Below are 20,111 nucleotides of genomic sequence, written 5' to 3' on the forward strand. Positions count from 1 at the left end.
ACCAAGCAAAGCAGCAAAAGGAGGTGGTAAACCACGTGGTATGAGAAAACTTTGTGCCTGAGTTCAGGGAATGTGGTCCCTGTTGCCTAAGCTGGGATGGCTCTCCTGGGACTGGACGAGGCTCACCACCTGCCTTCTCTCAGATATTCTCAAATGATTTTGTGAGCTTCCAAAGAGCTGCTCTGAGCCCAACAGTATGTATCATTCTGACTACACGTAATGGTCTCCTGCTTACATCATCTTTATTTTACTGCACTCCTGAACAGTTCTGTTCTAGCCCGTTACAATCTTGCAGTTTTCTGTTGCTGTTTTTTTGTTGTTGTTGTCGTCATCATTGTTTGTCTTGGGCCAGTCTTTTCAGAACTGTAGTGAGCAACTACCTTATATGACGTGAAAGACACAGAAAGGTTTCTGCTTCCCCAAATTATTACACTGCAGGACACATCAACAGTGCCTAAAATTCCTCACATTTCTTCTTTGGACTAAAGCCCACCATTTAAATTCAAATATTATTTTGCAGTGGATTATACATTAAATTGTCAAGTTACTGCATCTTCATGAAGGAAACCTTCAGAGTAATTATTTCTGAAATAAATGTTTGTCAAAAGATTAGTTCTGTGGAGTTTGTTAATGAATGTTCTAAGTTTTAAAAAACAAAACAAAACAAAAAACAAAAACAGAGGCAACCATGATTTCATATTCAAGAAGTTAAAACAGAGAGAGAGAGAGAGAGAGAGAGAGAGAGAGAGAGAGAGAGAGAGAGAAAGAGAGAGAGAGAGAGGAGAAGCAAAGCAAAGCAAAGCACTCTAACCACCAGACATCTCAGGGCATTTAGAGGGCCTGGTGAGCCTCCAAAAGGGACATAAGCACAGTGTTCCCCAAACATATTTATATACAGACACGCCTTGTCCTCTTAAGCTACTGGATGGCAGGAACCACGTCCATTTTTCTTAATTTTGTATCCCCAGCATCTAGTCCAGGCCTGACATGTAATAGGTACTCAATGATACCTGAATGAGAGGATGCATGGTGGTTGGGTAGGTGGGTGGGTGGGCATGGATGGAATAATATTTTGAGAGCCTCAACTGCTCTGGATGACTAAGAAAAGGAGAGAGGACAAAGGGAAGGAAAGAACACAGCAAAGGGAGAACAGGGGCTTGAGAAGATGGAAACTATACACAGTAGTAGCCAAATTTCCCCTACAGGACAATTTTGCTCGGGGCCAGTTCTGACCAGTGAGTTAAGACCAGAGAATATTAATAGATCCTTTATGCCACATCTTTGTTGGAAAGGCAGTGCTATGGATAAATGTTTGTGTCTCCCCCAAAATCCATATGTTGAAGTCCTAATCTCCAATGTGATTGTATTTGGAGGTGGGGTCCTTTAGGAGGTTTGAATCAGGTCACGAGGGGCGACCCCATGATGGAATTGGTGCTCTTATAAGGGGATGAAGAGACCAGAGCTCTCTCTCTCTCTTTCTCTCTGATAAGTAACGATACAGCATCGAGGCAGCCATCTGCAAACCAGGAAGAGGGCTCTTACCAGACACTGAATCTGCCCACACTTTGATATTGGACTTCCCAGCCTCCAGAACTGTGAGAAATAAATGTTTATTAAGCCACAGAGTCTGCAGCATTTTGTTATAACAGCCAAGCAGAGCAAGATAGGCAGCATGGCATAGTGTTGGAGTCAAGTGCACCTGCGTCCAACTCCCAGGTCTATATGCCTATTTTATGGGGTTGTTGACAGGTTCAGAGATCATTTCCTCAAATGCCTAGTATATAGGAATCTCTGAAAAATTCCTTTTACTATATACTTTCATCTCCCAAGAGCTTTTTTATATAAGCATATGGCTTAGAAATATTACTTAATTGATGTATTGCTCCCTAGAATTGTTTCCTTCCTTCCTTCCTTCCTTTCCTTCCTTCCTTCCTTCCTTCCTTCCATCTTTCCTTCCTTCCTTGCTTCCTTCCTTCCTTCCTTCCTTCCTTCCTTCCTTCCTTCCTTCCTTCCTTCTTTCCATCCATCCATCCATCCATCCATCCATCCATCCATCCTGTTTCCAGTAGGTAAAAAAAATAGTCACATAGCTCAAAGTTCAAAAGATACACAAGACAATACCATGAAAATTCTCCCTTTTTTCCATTGGACCCAGGCATCCAATTCCCCTCTCAAAAGCATCCAATTTTACTAGCCATAGAGTTTCAATCAACAGCTGCTTGTAAATGAAGCTCAGAATTAAATGCTGCTCATTCTGGGTGTAAGCAACTCAAAACAAAATGTGCCCTACTATCATTCATTACTCCAGAAGGTCTCCCAGCAAGGCTAACCTGTTTCAGCTAGTTAGTTAGAATTCCTTATGTCAAGTCATCAAATAGTCTGGTTAATAAAGAATCAGCACATATATTATTCATCCATCACCAATTTTCAAAGAACCAGAACACTAAGATATATTTGACATAAAATGGTACTCAGCACAGCTTAATTCTTCTCAGATGATTGAGAGGCTCTGAATTTCACCATACTTCAGGGATGTCACTGTTGGCATGTGAATCAATGCAATGCCCTGAAGAAGGGCAGAAATGAAAGCAAATGCAGAGTTCATTTCTCAAAAATACGTTAGATGATTTCTGGTTTTTTTTTCAGCAACACGTTAGGGTCCAAGATTATTCCCTAAGAACAGGAGGTTGAACCTCAGGCCACTGGATTGGCCAGCATCCACAAATTGACCAGCTCTGGGAACTGAAATGTAAAGAGGTGAGAATCAAGAACAAGAAACCATTGTAGGATAGGCCCAGACAGAGTTGAGGTCAGTGACAAAACAACCGAGGAACACAAAAGACCAGGATATGCAAAGATATACTATTTGAATCTGCACACCAAGTCATGGGATTTGCATAACTAAGTTGAATCGGGAGGTAAATAATGCCTTAAACTGATGCAGAACCGGAATCAGAAAATAACCAGGCACCTGGACCAACTCCTAAGTTCCAAACGCGATCTGACTAAGAAGCTAGAGTTAGGCAAACCCATCCTCAGCTTTGGAGGCCTCGTCAGGCACAAACCCTGGGAACTCAGGAGGCCACACCACTGAACAAGGACTTGGCGTCAGGATATTGTTAACATGATGCTTCTTGCTCGTATTTGTTTGCTTGTATCTCAAATACATTCTTACAGCCACTTGGCTAGAAACCTACAGAATATATTTAGGTATAGTAGTTTAATCATTGTAGTCAAGGGAGATTTTTTTTTTCTTTTAATTTGGCTGCAGAGTCAGGCAGAATTCAACAGAAATTTTTGAAGAAAAACATTCTATGAACTTTCACCCAAATTCTCACGCTGAGACAAATGCTGAAAATTTATTATGATAGAACCAAGGTTTATTTATCCCAAAGACAGAATGATAAGAAGTGAATTTTTGTATTTATTATTTAAACTATACTAACCTTCAAAAAAATGAAAGAAGCTGAAAACATATGCTGGTAACTTTTTGTGACAGTGCCATCTCTTTATTTCAATGGTTGAGGCCAACCACACACAATAGGAAGTATTTCAGTAGGGTTGTCACATAACTCACTGTGCCAACGCCTAATGGGCTTTCCATTCCACACTGATCCACCATCAGGAATTTGTATCCTGGGTGCTAGTGCAGTGTGATATTTTTCTAGAGGAAGGGAGCAAACAGGAAGGGACAGCATTCAGCATGTCAATTTTTGTTGGGGGATAAATAGAGCAAGGAGCGGAAACATGGGGTTACCACAGGAGGCCAGAGAGCTAAGAAGTGCCCAGCTTTGGTGTTGGAGTTTTTAGACGACGTCTTTCTTCTATATCCTACTTGCATCCCAATGAAAGAATGTTAAAGAGCCTCAGTTATGCACTCTAACAGCCTACCTCACTCACTGTAACATGGTAGGCTCACCCTTCACTACAAACAGAAGCTGTGAAACCATAGGTCCAGGCCAAAGTGAGCCTCAGGGACACAAAATCAGGGCCACAAAAAGTGTAGCCAATAGAACTTTCGGTGTAGAGTGTTGAGGGAGACTCACATTCTCGTCTTCCTTCTAGGCCACTACTGAAAAGCAGGGGCTCAGGACGTCTACCAGTTGGACAGCCACACCAGTGAAAGGCCAAGTTCAAAGAGGGTCTACCCAAATGGAGAAGAAATGAGGAAAGCATGTGCAGCTTGGCCCAGTTCTACATGCAAGTAGAAAAATTATCAGTTTGAGTAGGACCTCTTAAGGGGATAATCTCTCATCTCTGTCTAAATGCTGGTACCTAATTAATGGACTTGAATTGTTCCATTTACTAGTCTATTACTTGGGCAAGATACTTCTCTGAACTCCAAATTCTTCACCAGTAAAATGAGAACGTTACTAACACTTACTACTTGGGATTCAAGTGAGAATCAAGTAAAAGGATATATAAGTTATTGCTGTACAAATGTCTGAGGTTTCTGTTAATAGTTATTAGTTCTCTAAGAAATAGAACACTGAACTATAAATTATAAGATGTATATACTTCATTCTCACTAAGACCAATAGTTTAAGAAACTTAAATTTCTCTTCTTGGTTTTCTCCATCTCTCGAGTGAAATTACCCATTATGAAAGAACTATTGGAATTGTTTAGATTTTTTTTAAAAAGTCACTGCTTAATTCAAAAAATTAGTATTAAAACAACAGTTAACAAAATTCTAGGTCTATCCTGGTACCTACTCTAAAATGTGAAGAAAACAAAATGATTTTAAGAGCAAGACTGTCATAGAAATGCATTTCAAACAAAAATTCCCCCCATGATTATCAGTAGCTATGCCTAAATTGTCAGAATTATCTATTAATACATTCTAATTACCAAAAGTTCTGCTTGAGATTTTCAGGGACTTTCAAGCATGAATCACTTGAAATTCCATCATCCCACTGAATGACCCACATATTCTAGATTTTTCAACAGAGGGCAGCATCAATATCCTGTACATACAGTGGGTTTACCTATCCTTATGGATGTTATACCACATAATAAAAATATATTTAAAAAGAGATAAAAGAATAAGGTAGGACTATGAAAATACAGAAATAAAACCTTGGTTTGTTTTTTGTTTTTTTTTCCATCCAAGCTCAAATAATTTTTCAAGTTGCTGCCACGTTGTCCAACACTCAACACAGTCTAAGTATCTTTCTATATCTTAAGCCAAGGATTTGGTGGTTGTTAACTTACACTTAACCAAGATTATAAAAAACTGTTACTGGGACGCCAGAAAAGTTACATGGTACTTCATAGGAAAGGAATGCCGGGGCTTAGCAACTGCCCACAAAGTCACTCACCAAGGCTGTGCTTGTTTTGCTATTAGTTTGGACAGGTTAATTTTCAGAAATTCGTAATGTGATAAGCAGAGAATAACCTGAATTCCAACAGAATGGGTTATTTCTGTTCGAGTTGGTGGCCACCTTTCAAATCATAATTGTCATATAAACAGCACATAATTGTCATATAAACATACTTAGTATATTTAAATCAATAATACGTCCTAAGCCTGACACACGGACATGTGGCTGACTCTGTGGGTTAAGTCACGAGCCATCCCTCTTCCATTTTGTTTTGACACTTGACACCAGTGGGCAATAATGGGCCTCTTCCCAGGCCCAGGGTCTTAGGTGATCAGTCTAAGCCTCTCAGAATAATCTCACTTCCCTTGTTAGTGAGGAGATTTTGTCATGGGCTTCTGTAGTTACCCTGGGAAGACTTCTCATATCATTATTAAAAGATATAAAAGGCCGGGATGTAGAGAAACTGGAACCCTCATACACTGCTGGTGGAACACTCAAACCTGTAAAATTGTATCACCAGTTTGGCAGTTTCTTCAAAAGTTTAATATAAATTCACCATACAATACAGCAATTCAACTCCTACATATCTACACAAGAGAAGTGAAAACCATGCGAAAATTTATGCAAAAATGTTCATAGCAGCATTATTCATGATAGCTAAAAAATGAAACAATGCACACGTCCATCATCTGGTGAATAAAAAAACAAAATGTGATATATCCCTACAATGGAACACTATTCAGCAATAAAAGGAACAAACTACTGATGAATGCTACATGAATGAACTTCAAAAACTTTACAGTGAGAGAAAGAAGCCAGATAAAAAGGCTGCTAATTGCGGCCACATAATTCCATTTATGTGTGAACGGTCCAGAAAGTATAGAGACAGAAAGTACACTAGTGGTTGCCTGAGCCAGGTGGGTGGGAACTTAAGTTGATTGTCAATGAGCATAGGGGATATTTTAGGGGTAACAGAAAGTTCTTAAAATGGGATGGTTGCAACTCTGTACAACTCTGTACATTTACTCCCCCCCAAAAAAAATATCATGAATCGAGTACATTTAAAATAAATAAGTATATGCAAAAATTCAACTCTTCTGATCTTTCTATCTTCCATTCCCAATTGGAGACACGATGCTTGAAGCTGCCGCAGCTATCTCAGGACCAGGACAAGGTCAGCTAAACAGGAACTGTGACATTGCTGAGCGGCTAAATTAGCCAGTCCTAGAATAGTCCTATTCCAAATTTCTTTAATGTGAAACCAAAAAATAAAATAAAAACCCTTACTTTTTAAGCCACTTTTTGCTAAGTATTTTCTTACTTGATGTTAAAAGCATCCTGATTGATATAGTCTAGAAATACAGTCACCAGAGGCTCTTCAATGGTATATGATTCACACGTACATATATTTTTGAAGGAAGAAGAGAATTTTGAAAATATACTTGCTATAAAATGAATGTTTGTATCTCCTCAAAATTAATCAAAATTCATATGTTGAAACATAATTCCCAATATGATGGCATTTGGAGGTGGAGCCTTTGAGCATTGAGTAGGTCACAAGAGTGGCACCCTCATGAATGGGGTTAGTGCCCTAATAAAAGAGACCCGAGAGTGCTCCCTTGCCCCTTCCACCATGTGAGGACACAGCAATAAAACAGCTGTTTATGAACCAGAAAACAGGCCTTCACCAGACACTAAATCTGCCACCACCTTCATCTTGGACTCCCAGCTTCTAGAACGATCAGAAATAAATTTCTGTTGTTTATAAGCCACCCAGTCTATGGTACTTGGTTATGGCAGCCCAAAGTGACTAAGGCAATGCATTTGTAGTGATGTACATAAGTTCAGGCATCGCTAAATACGCTGTGTATAACTACCTTATACACAAGGTATGACACAAGGGACATTTAAGATGGCACTTAGTAGTTGTTTTATTAAAACAATTTTTCAATCCAAGCTTGAACTAGCACTTGCTATCACTCTAGCCTGTCTCTCATTCATTCTCCTTCATGTTCAACATGAATCAAATGGCTTAAGCATCCCAAATACATTCCAGTTAACATCCCTTATTTCCAAAGCAAGAATGTCCCTCCTTTTGACCACGTTAAGATGCATCTTTTAAATCCCAACTCGAGAAAGTCTTCCCTGACCCCAAAAGATCACTCCCTTCCCTGATATAATCCTATACTTTGTATGCTCTGCTATTATCACCTCTACCGTATCACATTTCATTGGAATTTGTTTTAGCATTACTATCTACCCTATCATGAATAGCAAAGAGTTTGAAGTTAAAAGACAGCCTATCTCATATTTGGATGACTTTCAATAAATCACTTTACTTCTGAGTCTTTAATTTCTTGTTCTATAAGATAAACATAGATATTATCATCCCACCTCTCTTAGACTTAACAAAGATAGCATACGTGAAAGCATTTTATCAATTAGAAAGTACCGAGTAGTTTTAGTTAGGATAGATGTTTTTTAAAGGTATGTAAAGGACCACACAAATTAGGAAAAAGATGTGATCTCTCTCACCATTTGCCAAGAGTGCTCTAACCAAGACTACCAGTAAGTGCTGTTGTCCCAAATGCCTAAACCCAAACCTCTGCTCTCAATTGTCATCTTGTTCAAGCGATCAGCAGCACTTGACACAAATGATCTTGCCTTCCTCCTAGAGACCCTTTCTGCACAGGACTTCCATCTCATTGGCAGGCCCTTCTCACTATTCTTTACCCACCCCTTCTCATCTTCCCCGTTTCTAAACCTGGAAGGTCCCCAGGCTTAGTATATAGACCCCTTTTCTTTCTACACTCCTCCCTTGGTGATCTCATCCAGACTCCTGGCTTTAAATAAAACGTAATCTCTTCCAACTCACAAATTTTTACCTCTAGATTTCTACCCAGGAAAGCAGACTTGTGTATCAAACTATCAAGATGCTTAAAACATATCTTAATATTGTGTCTAAACTGAGCTTCTGGTCTCCCTCACCCCAAGCCCACACTTCATCTTAGTTAATAGGCATTCAGTCCGTGCAGGTGCTCGTGTCAAAAATCTCTGAATCATACTTGACTCTTCTCTTTCTCTCATAATTCTGATCCAATCCACTAGAAAATCCTCCAGCCAAAATATCTTCTGAAGTCAACCTTTTCTCACTACCTCCATGCTATTTTTACCCTTGTCTAAGTAGCCATCCCCTCTCACTTGATGCCTGAAATAGTTTCCTAAATGATCTCCCTGTTTCTGAACTTGCTCATCTTTAATTTGATCTCAACCCACCAGCCAGAGTCATCCTGTTACAACACTAGTTACAGCAGGTCAATCATTAAAACCCTTCAGTGGAATCCCACCTCCCTCAGCAAAAATAAAAAATCAAAGTCCGCACAATGGCCTTTAAGGATCCACGTGATCTGCTCACCATATTCCCATTTCCTCTATGATCTTATCTCCTACCACTGTCACTTTCGCTCACTCCCCACTCCAGCTACTGCACCTTCCTTGCTTTCTGTTGCTATACCGGGCACTTGCCCTGTATACCTGATGTCGCTTGCTCATTCTTTCACTTCCTTCACAGAATTCCTCAAATGTCACCTTCTCCATGAGGTCATCCCTGGCCATCTCACTGAACACTGCAACCCCTTTCCCTCCTACTCCATATCTCCCTTTGCTGGTTTATTTTACTCCGTAGTAGATGCTGACTTTTAACATATTTTTTATTGTCACTAGTAAAAGCTCCAAGAGTACAGGGATTTTTATTTCTTTTGTATCCTCAGAGCTTAGAACAATGTCTGGCACATAGAAGGCACTAAATAAATATTACTGAAAAAGAATGAATGAGGCAACAATGAATGACTAACATAAGCTTCATAGTTTCATGAAAAATATATTTCCGAACATCTGTATCTTCAACAATAATCAGCAAAACTACGACCAAAGTTCTTAGAAATGACTGGCATTTAAAAATCAGCAAATTTGAGGTGATAAAGAAAAAAATCAAAGTAAATTTGGGAACTCTTATTGTACCTAAAGAAACTAATAGCAAATAAATAAGTAGACATGGTACTGAAAATATAACAAAATATTCAGGACATCACCTCCTAGAGTTACTATAAACTTAAAAGATAAATGCTTTTTGTTTACCTATAAGATATTTAGTATATGTTGCATTCATCATTTTTAGATGGCACATAAAAATATTTAGATTTTCTTCCTATATAAATTTATTTGAAATAACTTGGTACATTGTTCTGATTTCAGTAATTCAAACCAATCCACATCAACGAAGAGTTTTAAATCACCAAGACGATAAAATGTGATACTTACAGTAAAGTTACTGAGTATATTTGGTTATAATTTAAGAATTAGCATCATATTGAACAATTTAAAGGAATTTGTCACTTGAAACTTTGTAATTACAAATTATTATATTAGTAGTTGATATACAAATGATACAATCCCCTCATTAAAATAAATGTGGTCACAAACATAAAATTTTGGATACATCTGGGAAAAAATATTTTCCCATTTTAATGTTGACTTATTTAATATTTTTCTTCTTAACATTATCATTGCTAGGCAACTATCTGCTGGTAAATTATAAATAAAGAGCAATACCTTAACATTCTCATCAAAAATTTCCTAAGGGTAAATGAATAGCATCTTCATCAAACTAAATAATCACTCAGATGTTGCTAAATTACAGATCTAGAAAATGAAAATCCAGGACTTCAAACTTCATTTCACAATGATATGCTATTCTTCCAAGTGTTGTTTATACTAACTGTGAGTTTTCTATTTAAGTAAAGATCATTCTATAAAAACTAATATCAGAAAACATGCAATAGTTCTTGATTTCCTCATCAAGAAACTACTGAACCATCACTTTAACACTATAGCTGAAAAGTGAGTAACAAAATTTTTAAAAACTATAAGTCTACTCATCATTGATAGCATCGAAAATAGAGAAATTGAGTAAACCCATTCTAGAAACTTGCTATTATCTCAATTTACAGAAATGTCTATAAGGAAATAGAAGGACCACATATTCCAAAATGAAGCTATGACCTTCAGCAACATGCTTACACATAGTAAGACTTTACAAATGTTGGTTGTAGTGAATTAATCCTCACTTAACTGGATAAAAGAATTCAATAGAACATGTTTTTAAATTAGAAAAAAACATTTAAATATGTGAAAACTTCTATCCAAATTGAACATTTCAGTGAATATTTTTGGTTAATGTGGCTTGAAACTTGTAAGGCAGTCAACGAAGAAAGTTGGAAGTATCAAAACATCACTAGTTCATTGTGAATGGTAATAATAGGACCTTTTACAGATGTTGAGCCCTCTGTTTTTTCTTACATATACGCTTTTTAAAAATACATTCCCCAGAACAACCCATGAGAAAAGTGTTATAATCCCCACTTATAAATCAGGAAACTGAGACCCAAGGAAATCAAGTAACCTGGCGAAAGTATCATAGTGAATAGTTGCCTGGGCTGAGATTCAAATTCAGGTATGTTTCATGCCCAAGTCTGTTTCTCAGCCTCTGAGCCCAACTCGGTGTGGCCATTAGAATAAACTCAAACGTATTTACTTCAGACATTTGTAGGTAAAACACTTGATGAGAAACAATACTGCATTTTTCCACCCCCCAAAAAATATTTCAGCAGATAAACTTTTGTTGAAAACATTTGAGGAACTCTGACATTTCCATATATCACACATTGCCGAAAGTATACTTTATAGAAAATTAAAACATATTTCCTAAACTAATATTCCCTGAGCTAAGAATTCATACAAAGTAATTATTAATACACATGAAGTTATCCACATCAGTTAACTCTATTATTCAACAAATTAAAAATAAACTTCACAAGAGAGGATATACCTTAATTATAGGAGCAATCGGTAAATCAAACAATGTTAAAGCTAAAAGATTTCTTAAAGTTTCTTGAATCTAATCTTCATCTTATAGATGATCAACTAAAGTCCAAAATGATTAAGCAGTTTGTTTATACAAGTTTATACAACCAGAAAGAAGCAAATCTTAATACTTTTTTACTTATAACAGAATAAAAATATTTGCAATTCCCAATTATCTTCTTTGACGAGACCTTAACATTTTTCAATTAAAGTAATGTATCAAGGATATTTTCTCCCTCTGTAAGATTGAAAAGCACTTTGAACTTGAATCATTTGGAGAATCAAATCTTTCAACTTAAATCATTTCAAAGCACCCTATTTTAAACAAAGAAAACTCTCACTTTCCAAGGCAAACAAGGAAAGTTAAAGGAGGAAAGTAAATACTGCATCAAAATACTTCTATATTACCAACAGTATTTACGTGAACTTTTAATTGCTTTCTCACAGAGATGAACAAAAATGAATTGTAAGACTTAAAAGAAGAAATATAAGACTCTTAATGAACACTATAAAAACTTGATGTAGACCATAAAGACTAAACAAATTTACAGCTTCTTTGTTATTACATAGTCAAGTTTTTATTCTGTTAGAACTTGTACTTGATATTGACTCCCACTTATTAGAAATTCATTTATTTCTGGTTACTTCTGGATTTTGTTTACTAAAATGAAATTTCAAAAGTGAAAAAAAATAATGCAAACCACAAAAGTTCTGCTAATGTAGAAACATTCACTGAGATAGCTAAACCAAAATCAATGATAAATAAAATAGGACATTTGCCTCTTGGGGCCATCATCGTTACATAACTTTCCTTAGTGACAACATAATCCACATTTATATGCACGCTAATGTTGAAGAACACATTGTAAAATTAATGAGATTTCATCAGAAGTACCCAAATCTTCATTCCAAATGAAAATGAATCTACAAAAACCAGTTCAAAACAAGGAAACCAAAAGTCATAAATCACTTTCATCAGGCAACAGCTCAACATAACTGGACAATTCTCTAATGGCATTAGCACCCACCCAAAAATGAAGCACTTATAGAATATTTAAAAAGAAAAGTACCTTCCATAAGGTGGAGAATTCCCAGTGATCAAACTGTAGTAATCCACATAGGGAAGGCATCATCAAAAATCCCAACACTTTAACTTTTATGTAACTCCAAATGAAGAAGTTCGATAACTTTTCATCCAGGAATGACATGATGTTGTATCGGTACTTCCATAATGTTCACTGATAGAAAGATCCCGTAAGTACAATGCACTGCTTGATGCTTTCTGGATGCTGATAATAATAATTACACCTGTACAATTGAAATTAATTAACATTAGCTTCCAAATTACTCTACACACTCAGTTTCTTTAAAAATAAATAACCAAAGCATTAATATATTGCAGTCGTTGACATGAAAATTCAAAACTACATAGTTCTGGCACTTGAATCCTTTTTAGGTGCAAGTTGTAATAATGGACACTACTATGCAAAATCGTAACTTTTAAGATGTTAAAAGAGACGGTGTTTGGATTTCCTCCAGTTATTAGCAGCACGTTTAGTTTGATGTTTCATATGTCTTGTCAAACTGAAAAGGCGGGTAAGTCCAAGGGTGTGAGGAAAGCCTCTAGCTCTGGGGTGGGGAGAGGAGAGGAGAATGGAGACAGTGATAAATTACGCTGGTATTTGGAAAGATCCCATAAAACATACCTGAAGATAATGACCTAAATTTGCATTGTCGAATTCAAAAAGCCTCTTCTACACATTCCTAATATTTCAACACATCCTAACAGCTAGAGCATACATTTGCCCACCTTCAACTAACTCCCAGATGCTGTCCCTAAACGTCTGTTAACCAAGTGACAGGACAAGACGAATAAGCAATTTTTGTGGTAAAGTGGAAAAGCACTGAAAGAAATTTCATATAAAGTGGAGGTTTACTAGTTGCGGAGCGATTCCCTCATTTGAGCAAGAACCAACCTAGAAACACTGCGAAGCTGAGCTACTTGGGAAACAAAGTTAGGGAGTCTCCCTTTACCTATCAACACAGAGGAGACTGAGGTGTCTCTGCACCCACAAGAGCAGCAACAGCCATCCCTCTCTGGGGCGGGCGTGGCAGATTGAAACAAAAGGTTAAAACACAAAAGGCAGGAGAAGGGCAGGGTCTGAGAAGCTTTGGGGGCTCATGTTCCACTTTCTATTCAAACATACTGAAATGGGAGGGGGGTAAAGTGAGAGAGGTGATGATGGATCCTAAGAACAGTATAGGTTATTCTGGGTGGGTGGTGAAACTAAAGGGGCCCACGGGATGGCCTACTCTAACCAGTGGTCCAGGCCCCGTCCCTCCATCCCTGCATCTCTGACAGTTGGAAACCTGTGGCTTTGCCCACCCACCCTAGCCTCAAAGAAAACTTCGTGAACTCTTACCTGTTTCCTCTAAGCCCCTGGACCACAAACACAAGAGTCCACTCCCCTTCAACTCAAACCTCTTCTGCATTCTATTGTTGCAGCTTTGGCATTGTGCGTTGGATCTGCTGAGCACTCCACAGACAGTTAAGTTATAAAACGGTGAGGAAACGACCCCCAGCTCCATATCTCTTTCTTTTGCATGACAAAGTCTGGGCAGGGTAGGGGTGAGACTGGACAGACCCCATCGATTTCAGCGTGTTTTCTCCCGTGTGCGCGCCGCTGGGACCCAACGAGGCAATGCCCCTTAATATGCCCTTTCTCCCGCCCCAGCTCCTCACAGAAAGAGGCACTTGAGAAAAATGCCTGCCTGGCTTTCGCCTATTAAAAATGAACAAATAAAACCATCTGTGCAAGTTCGTTAAAGAACAAAAGAGAAGGCAGCGGGGGAAAGGAGGTACAACTTTCCAGCTAAACTTCGTCACTGGACGACTCCTCTATTCTCCAAGGGCGGAGAGCGGGGCGCATTAAGGGGGAGAGAGGTAAACAAGACAACAGTCTCCACTCACCTTCTTCCCACTTGGTCACACTTTTCAGAGACATTCCCCTGTTGCAGTCCGCGAGGCGCGCGGACACTTTTGTGTGGCCTGACAGCGCAGAAAGTCGAGGCTGCAAAGTTGCTAGAGGGAGATACCCGGGCGTCCGGGGCGAGGGGAGGAGAGTTCATCAGAGTTCCCCCCTTTGTTCCCAGTCCCGGAGCAGACAAAGAGGCGGCGAGCGGCGGCAGGTTCTCCCTCTCACCCCTTCTTCCTCTCCCCTCCCCTCCCTCCCTCCCTCCCTCTCCGCCCCCTCCCTCCCCGCATCTCCCGCCCGGCTGCGAACCTCTGAGGCGCCGGGCCGCTCAGTCCCCAGCTCCACGCCACTCGCCCCGACCCTGTCCTCCCACCACCTCGCTCCAACTTTCCCGGGAGATGCCGGTCCTGGTCCCCTCCATAACGCCCCCTGCCCAACGTGCTCACGTCTGCGGGGGGGCGGGGGGGGGTGAATCTCCAAAATCATTGTTTCCGGGAGATGCGCCTCTTTGTTCGCACTTTCCCTGCCAATCAACGTGAACAATCCACTTTGGCATCGAGTTTCTGCCAGTTTTTTCATCATCCCAAGAGACAAAATGCGAAGGGCAAGGGGTCAACCCCAGAAGATACCGGCAGTTATACAATCCGAGGTGGAACTCACCCCCAGCTCTATATCCTTGTTCCTCCACCCAGATTCACCCCCTCCACCCAACACACCAAAACAACTCAGAGGGGCTCCAAGTGTTAGAACACTCTTCTCCCCCGCGTACCCCACATGCGAGCCCTTGGGAGAGCCCTCTAATCCTCAGGACAAAGCCCACCTCCGACTACCTGTTGCTGCTGGTACTGCGCAACTTGGTCCAGGGGCTCAAGGGCGGGTCCCCACCTGAAGCATCGCGCCCAGCTATCAGACCCCGAATTTGCCCATCCTCGATCTGGGACGGCAAGACTCTGGATGACCTGGCTCCCTCTGACCCTGGAGCCAAACCCTCCTCGACTGTTCTCTTCCCTAGGCCAACGCCTTATCTTTGCCCCAAATATCTGGCTCGGGTCCCAGGCCGCCTTCCATCCTCTACCCCCTGGCGCTGCTGGTCCCGCCAAGCATCGCCCTGTCCATCCCCTCCCCCACAGCTCCGCCCTAAGCAAATGAAGTGTCCCGACCGGGGGCAGCTCCAGACTCCTCCCCAGGTCCTTTACCAGTTGTTCCCAAAACTCCAGAATTGGGGACCCCATCCTCATCTCCAATATCTAAACCCTTATCCCAATTGCGGATCACAGCATTGGCTCTCTGAGTGACAGAACAGCGCTAATTTTTCCTCTATATCTCACTAGAATTGAAAAGGAGGAAAGTCGAGAAGTGGGGGAAATAGGAGAGAATGGGGGCACGTGTGGGGAAGCAATTTCTAGGGCAAAGGAAAAACCCGAAACATTCCAAAGCAAACAGCCACTCTCCAGGAGGTACCTGGCCCAGGGCTCACTTTCACCTCCACCCTCTTTCTTTCCCCATCCTAGACGTGGGACCTTTGCGGGATAGTGAAGTTTGGGGGTAAAGGGTTGGGGTGGAGGAGGCTTGGGGCCTTGGGAACTGTGCTGGGGTTGGGCTGGGGGTGGGGGAGATGCCTAAAGGAGGAGGTGGAGAGGAAGCAAAGAGCCCCTGCTGGGTCCGGAATGTCTCTGGCGATCCCCTCTCTCTCCCAGCGACTCCTTGGCCAGGTCTGTCCCCCAGAGCAGAACAAAGACACCGCGAGGAGCGCTTCTGTCCTTGCCTCCGGCGTCCACACCCGCCCTGAGCGCTACTTGCAGGAGCCAACGCCTCACTCGGAAACTTTGCAACCAACTTCCCCCAGAGTGAGCGCGGGCGGCGCGGTGAACAGGAGGAACGGGGACAACTGCATCCCAGGACCAGAGATGCCCGCTTTCTCGTACCCTCCCAGACGATGAGCGCCTCTCCTCGCACCGCGGTCCCGGCCCGCGCGCACGGGGCGACCCTTGGTGCAGGGCAAAGGTAACACGCGCTTTCCCTCCGCTCCCCTAGTCGATAGAAAGGAGTTCCTTTACTTTGGACACGCGCAGCGTTGGGCCGTGGGGCCAGAGAATAGAGACAAACAGAAGCGGGCGTGGGGAAGGAGCAGGGCGGCGGCTCAGACCACAGCGTGAGGTCGGGTACAGGAGCGAGCGTGAGTGCGAGCGGCGCCCGTCGGGCCGGGTTCCTGAGCGCCTGTCCCGCCCTTGGATCCGCTAGCGGCAACGGAGCAGCAGAGTCAGGACTCGCTGCCCGCCCAGCTGGCTTCCTGGAGCGTGGGTTTCCTCACCTGCGGGGCCAGGACACCTGAGCCTGTCTTCCTGGAGCCCTGGGTCTCCTGGGTGGCTACTCGCCTACTGGAAGCTCAGAAACCTCATCTTAGGTTAGGGATCTTGAATGCAACACAACCAACCACAAAGAGAAAACAGCTCCCACCCACTCTTGCCTGGCACATTTTCCTCTTTGTTTAATTATGATGACTTCCAGAATTCTCTTTTTAGGAGAACTCTACCTCCCCCCCACCTCCCCCCGACAAACCCTTACTTTCCGCCATCCTCGGAGATCTGCTTGGAAAATAATGGTCAATACTTCCAGACAATTCCATTCTCCTGTATCTTGAAAACACTTGAGTTTAGAGTTAATTAACTAAGAGTCTCTAACTTCTAAATAATATCCAATACTCCACTTCCTGTTATAGTGTAGTAATTAAACTTATTAAAACATTACCAAACCTTTGAAAATATCTACTGGTTCTCTTTTCTCATTTCTCAAGGAATGAGAGGTAAGGGCCACTTGCCCTTAGGTGAAAAGTACATGGCTTTAAGAGAGCTTCCTCCCTGCTTGATGAAACACACCTATGAGCCGTTTGAGGCATTTCCCTTTCCCAGCCTGCTTATGAACAAAGTCATTTCTCCCAAGAATCTTGGTTCTGAACTGGTCAGAACTCCTCCATCTCCACCCTTGGCCACTCTGTGTATGACCTAGCCACTGCTACATTTTTAAAAGATGCCATGTTTTCCCAGATGACACTACATTTTTCATATTTTTAAAAAGTTAACGTCTAGGGTCATTGATGGCTATAGCAGAGCAAATGGCTTAGAAAGCCAAGTATCCTCTCTGTACTGACAATGTTGGCACTTCCCTTGGGGCTCCACCCTGTCATTCCTCCTGGCAGGCCAATGGCGTCTTACTGCAAGTCTCTTCCCTCTCTACTTCTCTGTTCAAGGGCTTCCTCTGGCTGCCAGACCCCACTTTGCCAGTGCAGGGGTGCAGGCTGGAAGTGCCAGGGAGTTAATGCCCCTCAAAGCAGCCCTCAAGGAATCAAGGAGGTAAGTTGGTTTAAAATTACCCCAGCTTCCCCACCTGGAAGGAAGATTCTACAAGCATAGCTCATTTCATTGTACTTCACTTTATTGCACTTCACAGATGTTCCATTTTTTACAAGTTGAAGGCAAGACTCTCCACCAGCAAAAAGATCATGACTGGCTGTATTGTGGTGGTCTGGAACCAAACCTGCAGTATCTCTGAGGTATGCTTGTATTAACTTGTAATCTACACTGTCTCTCAGAGGTCCCCAACTTTGAGCGTCAGTTGCCCACAGCAGTCACCTGCTCATTAAGGAACTTGTGTTGGCTTCCTTCCTTACCTGTCTCACTGTCCTTCTGGTGCTATCTGGGATCACATCCCAAATAGACTATGACACTTGCCCTTCAATCCTGGTCTCATTATCAGCTTCTGAGGAAACCGGATCTGAAAAACCGCTCATGTACATGCTTTCTAAAGGAATCTGTTCTATTTGGAGAATGATGTTTCGAAATCAGATTTTCCCTGAAAATGAGATTATTTCAGTAATGGAAAATATTTGAGTTGCCTAGTTCATTTTCTATGTGATAGTACAAAATTAGATATTTTACTGAATAAAGTATAGAAGTAGCGACAAGTAGAATCTTATCTGGTGCATGAAATTTTTGTAGAGAAAATTCATAACAAATAAGTTCCTGAAGTCCAATGCCAGCAGATAGCAATGCAACTGGGAACACTATTAGAATCACCTTTTCAAAAAAAAAAAAAAAAGTTAGAACTAACATAATTGGTTTGATTGAGCCTTTGATGAGAATGAAGGGATGATAAACATATCCCATACAAAGTCTCAGTGTGACCTAGTCAGTACTATTTCCAGTGAGAGATCCTATGGTGTTTGTCAGCAAACTTCTCACAGCATAAATTAGCCAACTACTGCAACACTTCCAATGAAATGATATATTAAATATTATTCTCCTCTTAGTCACCATTATGAATAAGTCATCACATGTCCACATAATTATAAGCCCCTAATGCCACCCCTCGCTCCAGAACTTTTCCTTTTGTTAGGCTGCTTGCACTGTTATTTTTGTTAAGATCTCGTGGTGATAGTTAGTGTTGTTGACCAAATTTTTGTTGTTCTTCCTCTGGGTGCATGGTAGGAATGCAATTCCCTACTCCCTTTGAATCAAATGTGGCCATGTGATTTGTTCTGGCCAATGAAATGTGAGCATGTCTCTTCCATGTGGAAGCTTTAAGAGCCAGTGTGTGATTTCACGTTTTCCCTTTCCATCTGCTACAGTGCTGGATACAGCTGCTGATTTAATCTGGGTACTAGAGTGAGCCTTCCCAGCCAAACCTCAGTGGTCAATGCAAGCAAAAAATAACCCTTTCTTGTCATAAACCACTGAGATTTTAGGGTTGTTAATGTAATCACAGCATTACCTGGTTGATTCTTACTTGTTCAGATACCCTCAGTCATTTATCTTTCCAAGTTATACCTCTGGTTTCCTTATAGGTTTTAGATCTTGGAAAGTTTATACAGTAGCTTACCATTAATTTATCTTCTTGTTAAAAAAAAAACAAAACAAACAAAAAAAAAAAAACAAAAAAAAAAACCTACCAACAAATTACTAACAAGCAGGTAGGGTTTTGCGGAGTCTGATATATTTCATTTTTTGCATCTGCCCACAGAAAGAGTTAACTCTTCCCAATGTTTGCAGTTGGTTTACCAACTTCCAGGCCTCCTCAGCCAGCACTGTGAGCTCACTGTGTCTTCACCATACTACATTTTAAACTAGATTTCTTTCAACAAGTCACTTCACCTTTGGTGCAGTTTTTCTGGTTTTACTTCCCTAATAAAACTGAGAAGTCATCACCTATTTCCTGGACTTCATTATGAGGAGTAAATGAGATATAAAATTAAAAGTAATATCGCAGCTACACATAATAATGGCTACCATTCAATTTCCAACATTTCATGGTTTCCCTAACAACTTCTCTGGTCAGAAACATTACTAAGGAGACTTGCCTGTTCTCAAATGTTTTTCATTTTTTAAATATCCAAGCAATAATCAACATATTGCAAAAATGATATTAAGAATAACTAATAGCTCATCTTTTTGATATCCAAAAGCTGTCTGGAAAATAGAAATCCTGTGTTATTTCTAAGCCATACAGATCATTGGTTTTACTTATACTCAGGTTGTTGCTACGGTCATTGTTTCTAATTATTGCCATTTCCTAGGGTAAAATCCAATCTCCCAGCCTAGCATATAGGATCCTCCACATAAGCCGCCCCCAATCTGTATTTCCCATCAATGTGACTCACGCTGTACACTCTGACAACACTGAACTACTTACCGCAATGCTGTCTCAGACTTACGGGCTTTTGCTCATGCTGTTCTCTCTGAAAACATTTGCCCACCTTTTCCTATTTCTAATTCTTACTCACCTTTCAGATCCTTCTACACCATCATCCCCAGTAGGAAGTGCTTCCAGAATCTCCAGGTTGGATTAAGTGTCCCTCCTCAGTAGTCACATCACCTTTCTCAGTCATTTCAGGAGGTA

The 20,111-nt window shown here is 41.0% G+C and overlaps 2 long non-coding RNA genes across 10 annotated transcripts in view; one reads left to right on the forward strand and one right to left on the reverse strand.

Moving 5' to 3' along the window:
* The window catches only part of LOC141572137 (uncharacterized), a 408,385-nt gene extending 393,951 nt beyond the window's left edge, over positions 1–14,434 (reverse strand). For all 7 annotated transcript variants that reach the window (XR_016018670.1, XR_012497315.2, XR_016018669.1 and 4 more), the window contains exons 1-2: positions 14,216–14,434; positions 12,315–12,552 (exon numbers count right to left, since the gene is read on the reverse strand). This is a non-coding gene — a long non-coding RNA (uncharacterized LOC141572137). The remainder of the gene's footprint in view (positions 1–12,314; positions 12,553–14,215) is intronic.
* A 1,414-nt stretch (positions 14,435–15,848) lies between these two features.
* LOC141572394 (uncharacterized) overlaps positions 15,849–20,111 on the forward strand; it is a 35,105-nt gene continuing 30,842 nt past the window's right edge. For 2 of the 3 annotated variants that reach the window (XR_016018673.1, XR_016018674.1), the window contains exons 1-3: positions 15,850–16,223; positions 17,467–17,569; positions 17,667–17,769. This is a non-coding gene — a long non-coding RNA (uncharacterized LOC141572394). Of the gene's footprint in view, positions 16,224–17,466; positions 17,570–17,666; positions 17,770–20,111 lie in introns of all 3 variants that reach the window. The other variant, XR_012497756.2, reaches the window with a different exon arrangement.

The sequence above is a fragment of the Rhinolophus sinicus genome, chromosome 14, assembly GCF_057876585.1.
Source record: "Rhinolophus sinicus isolate RSI-liver-muscle chromosome 14, RSI-T2T, whole genome shotgun sequence".
Taxonomy (NCBI): domain Eukaryota; kingdom Metazoa; phylum Chordata; class Mammalia; order Chiroptera; family Rhinolophidae; genus Rhinolophus; species Rhinolophus sinicus.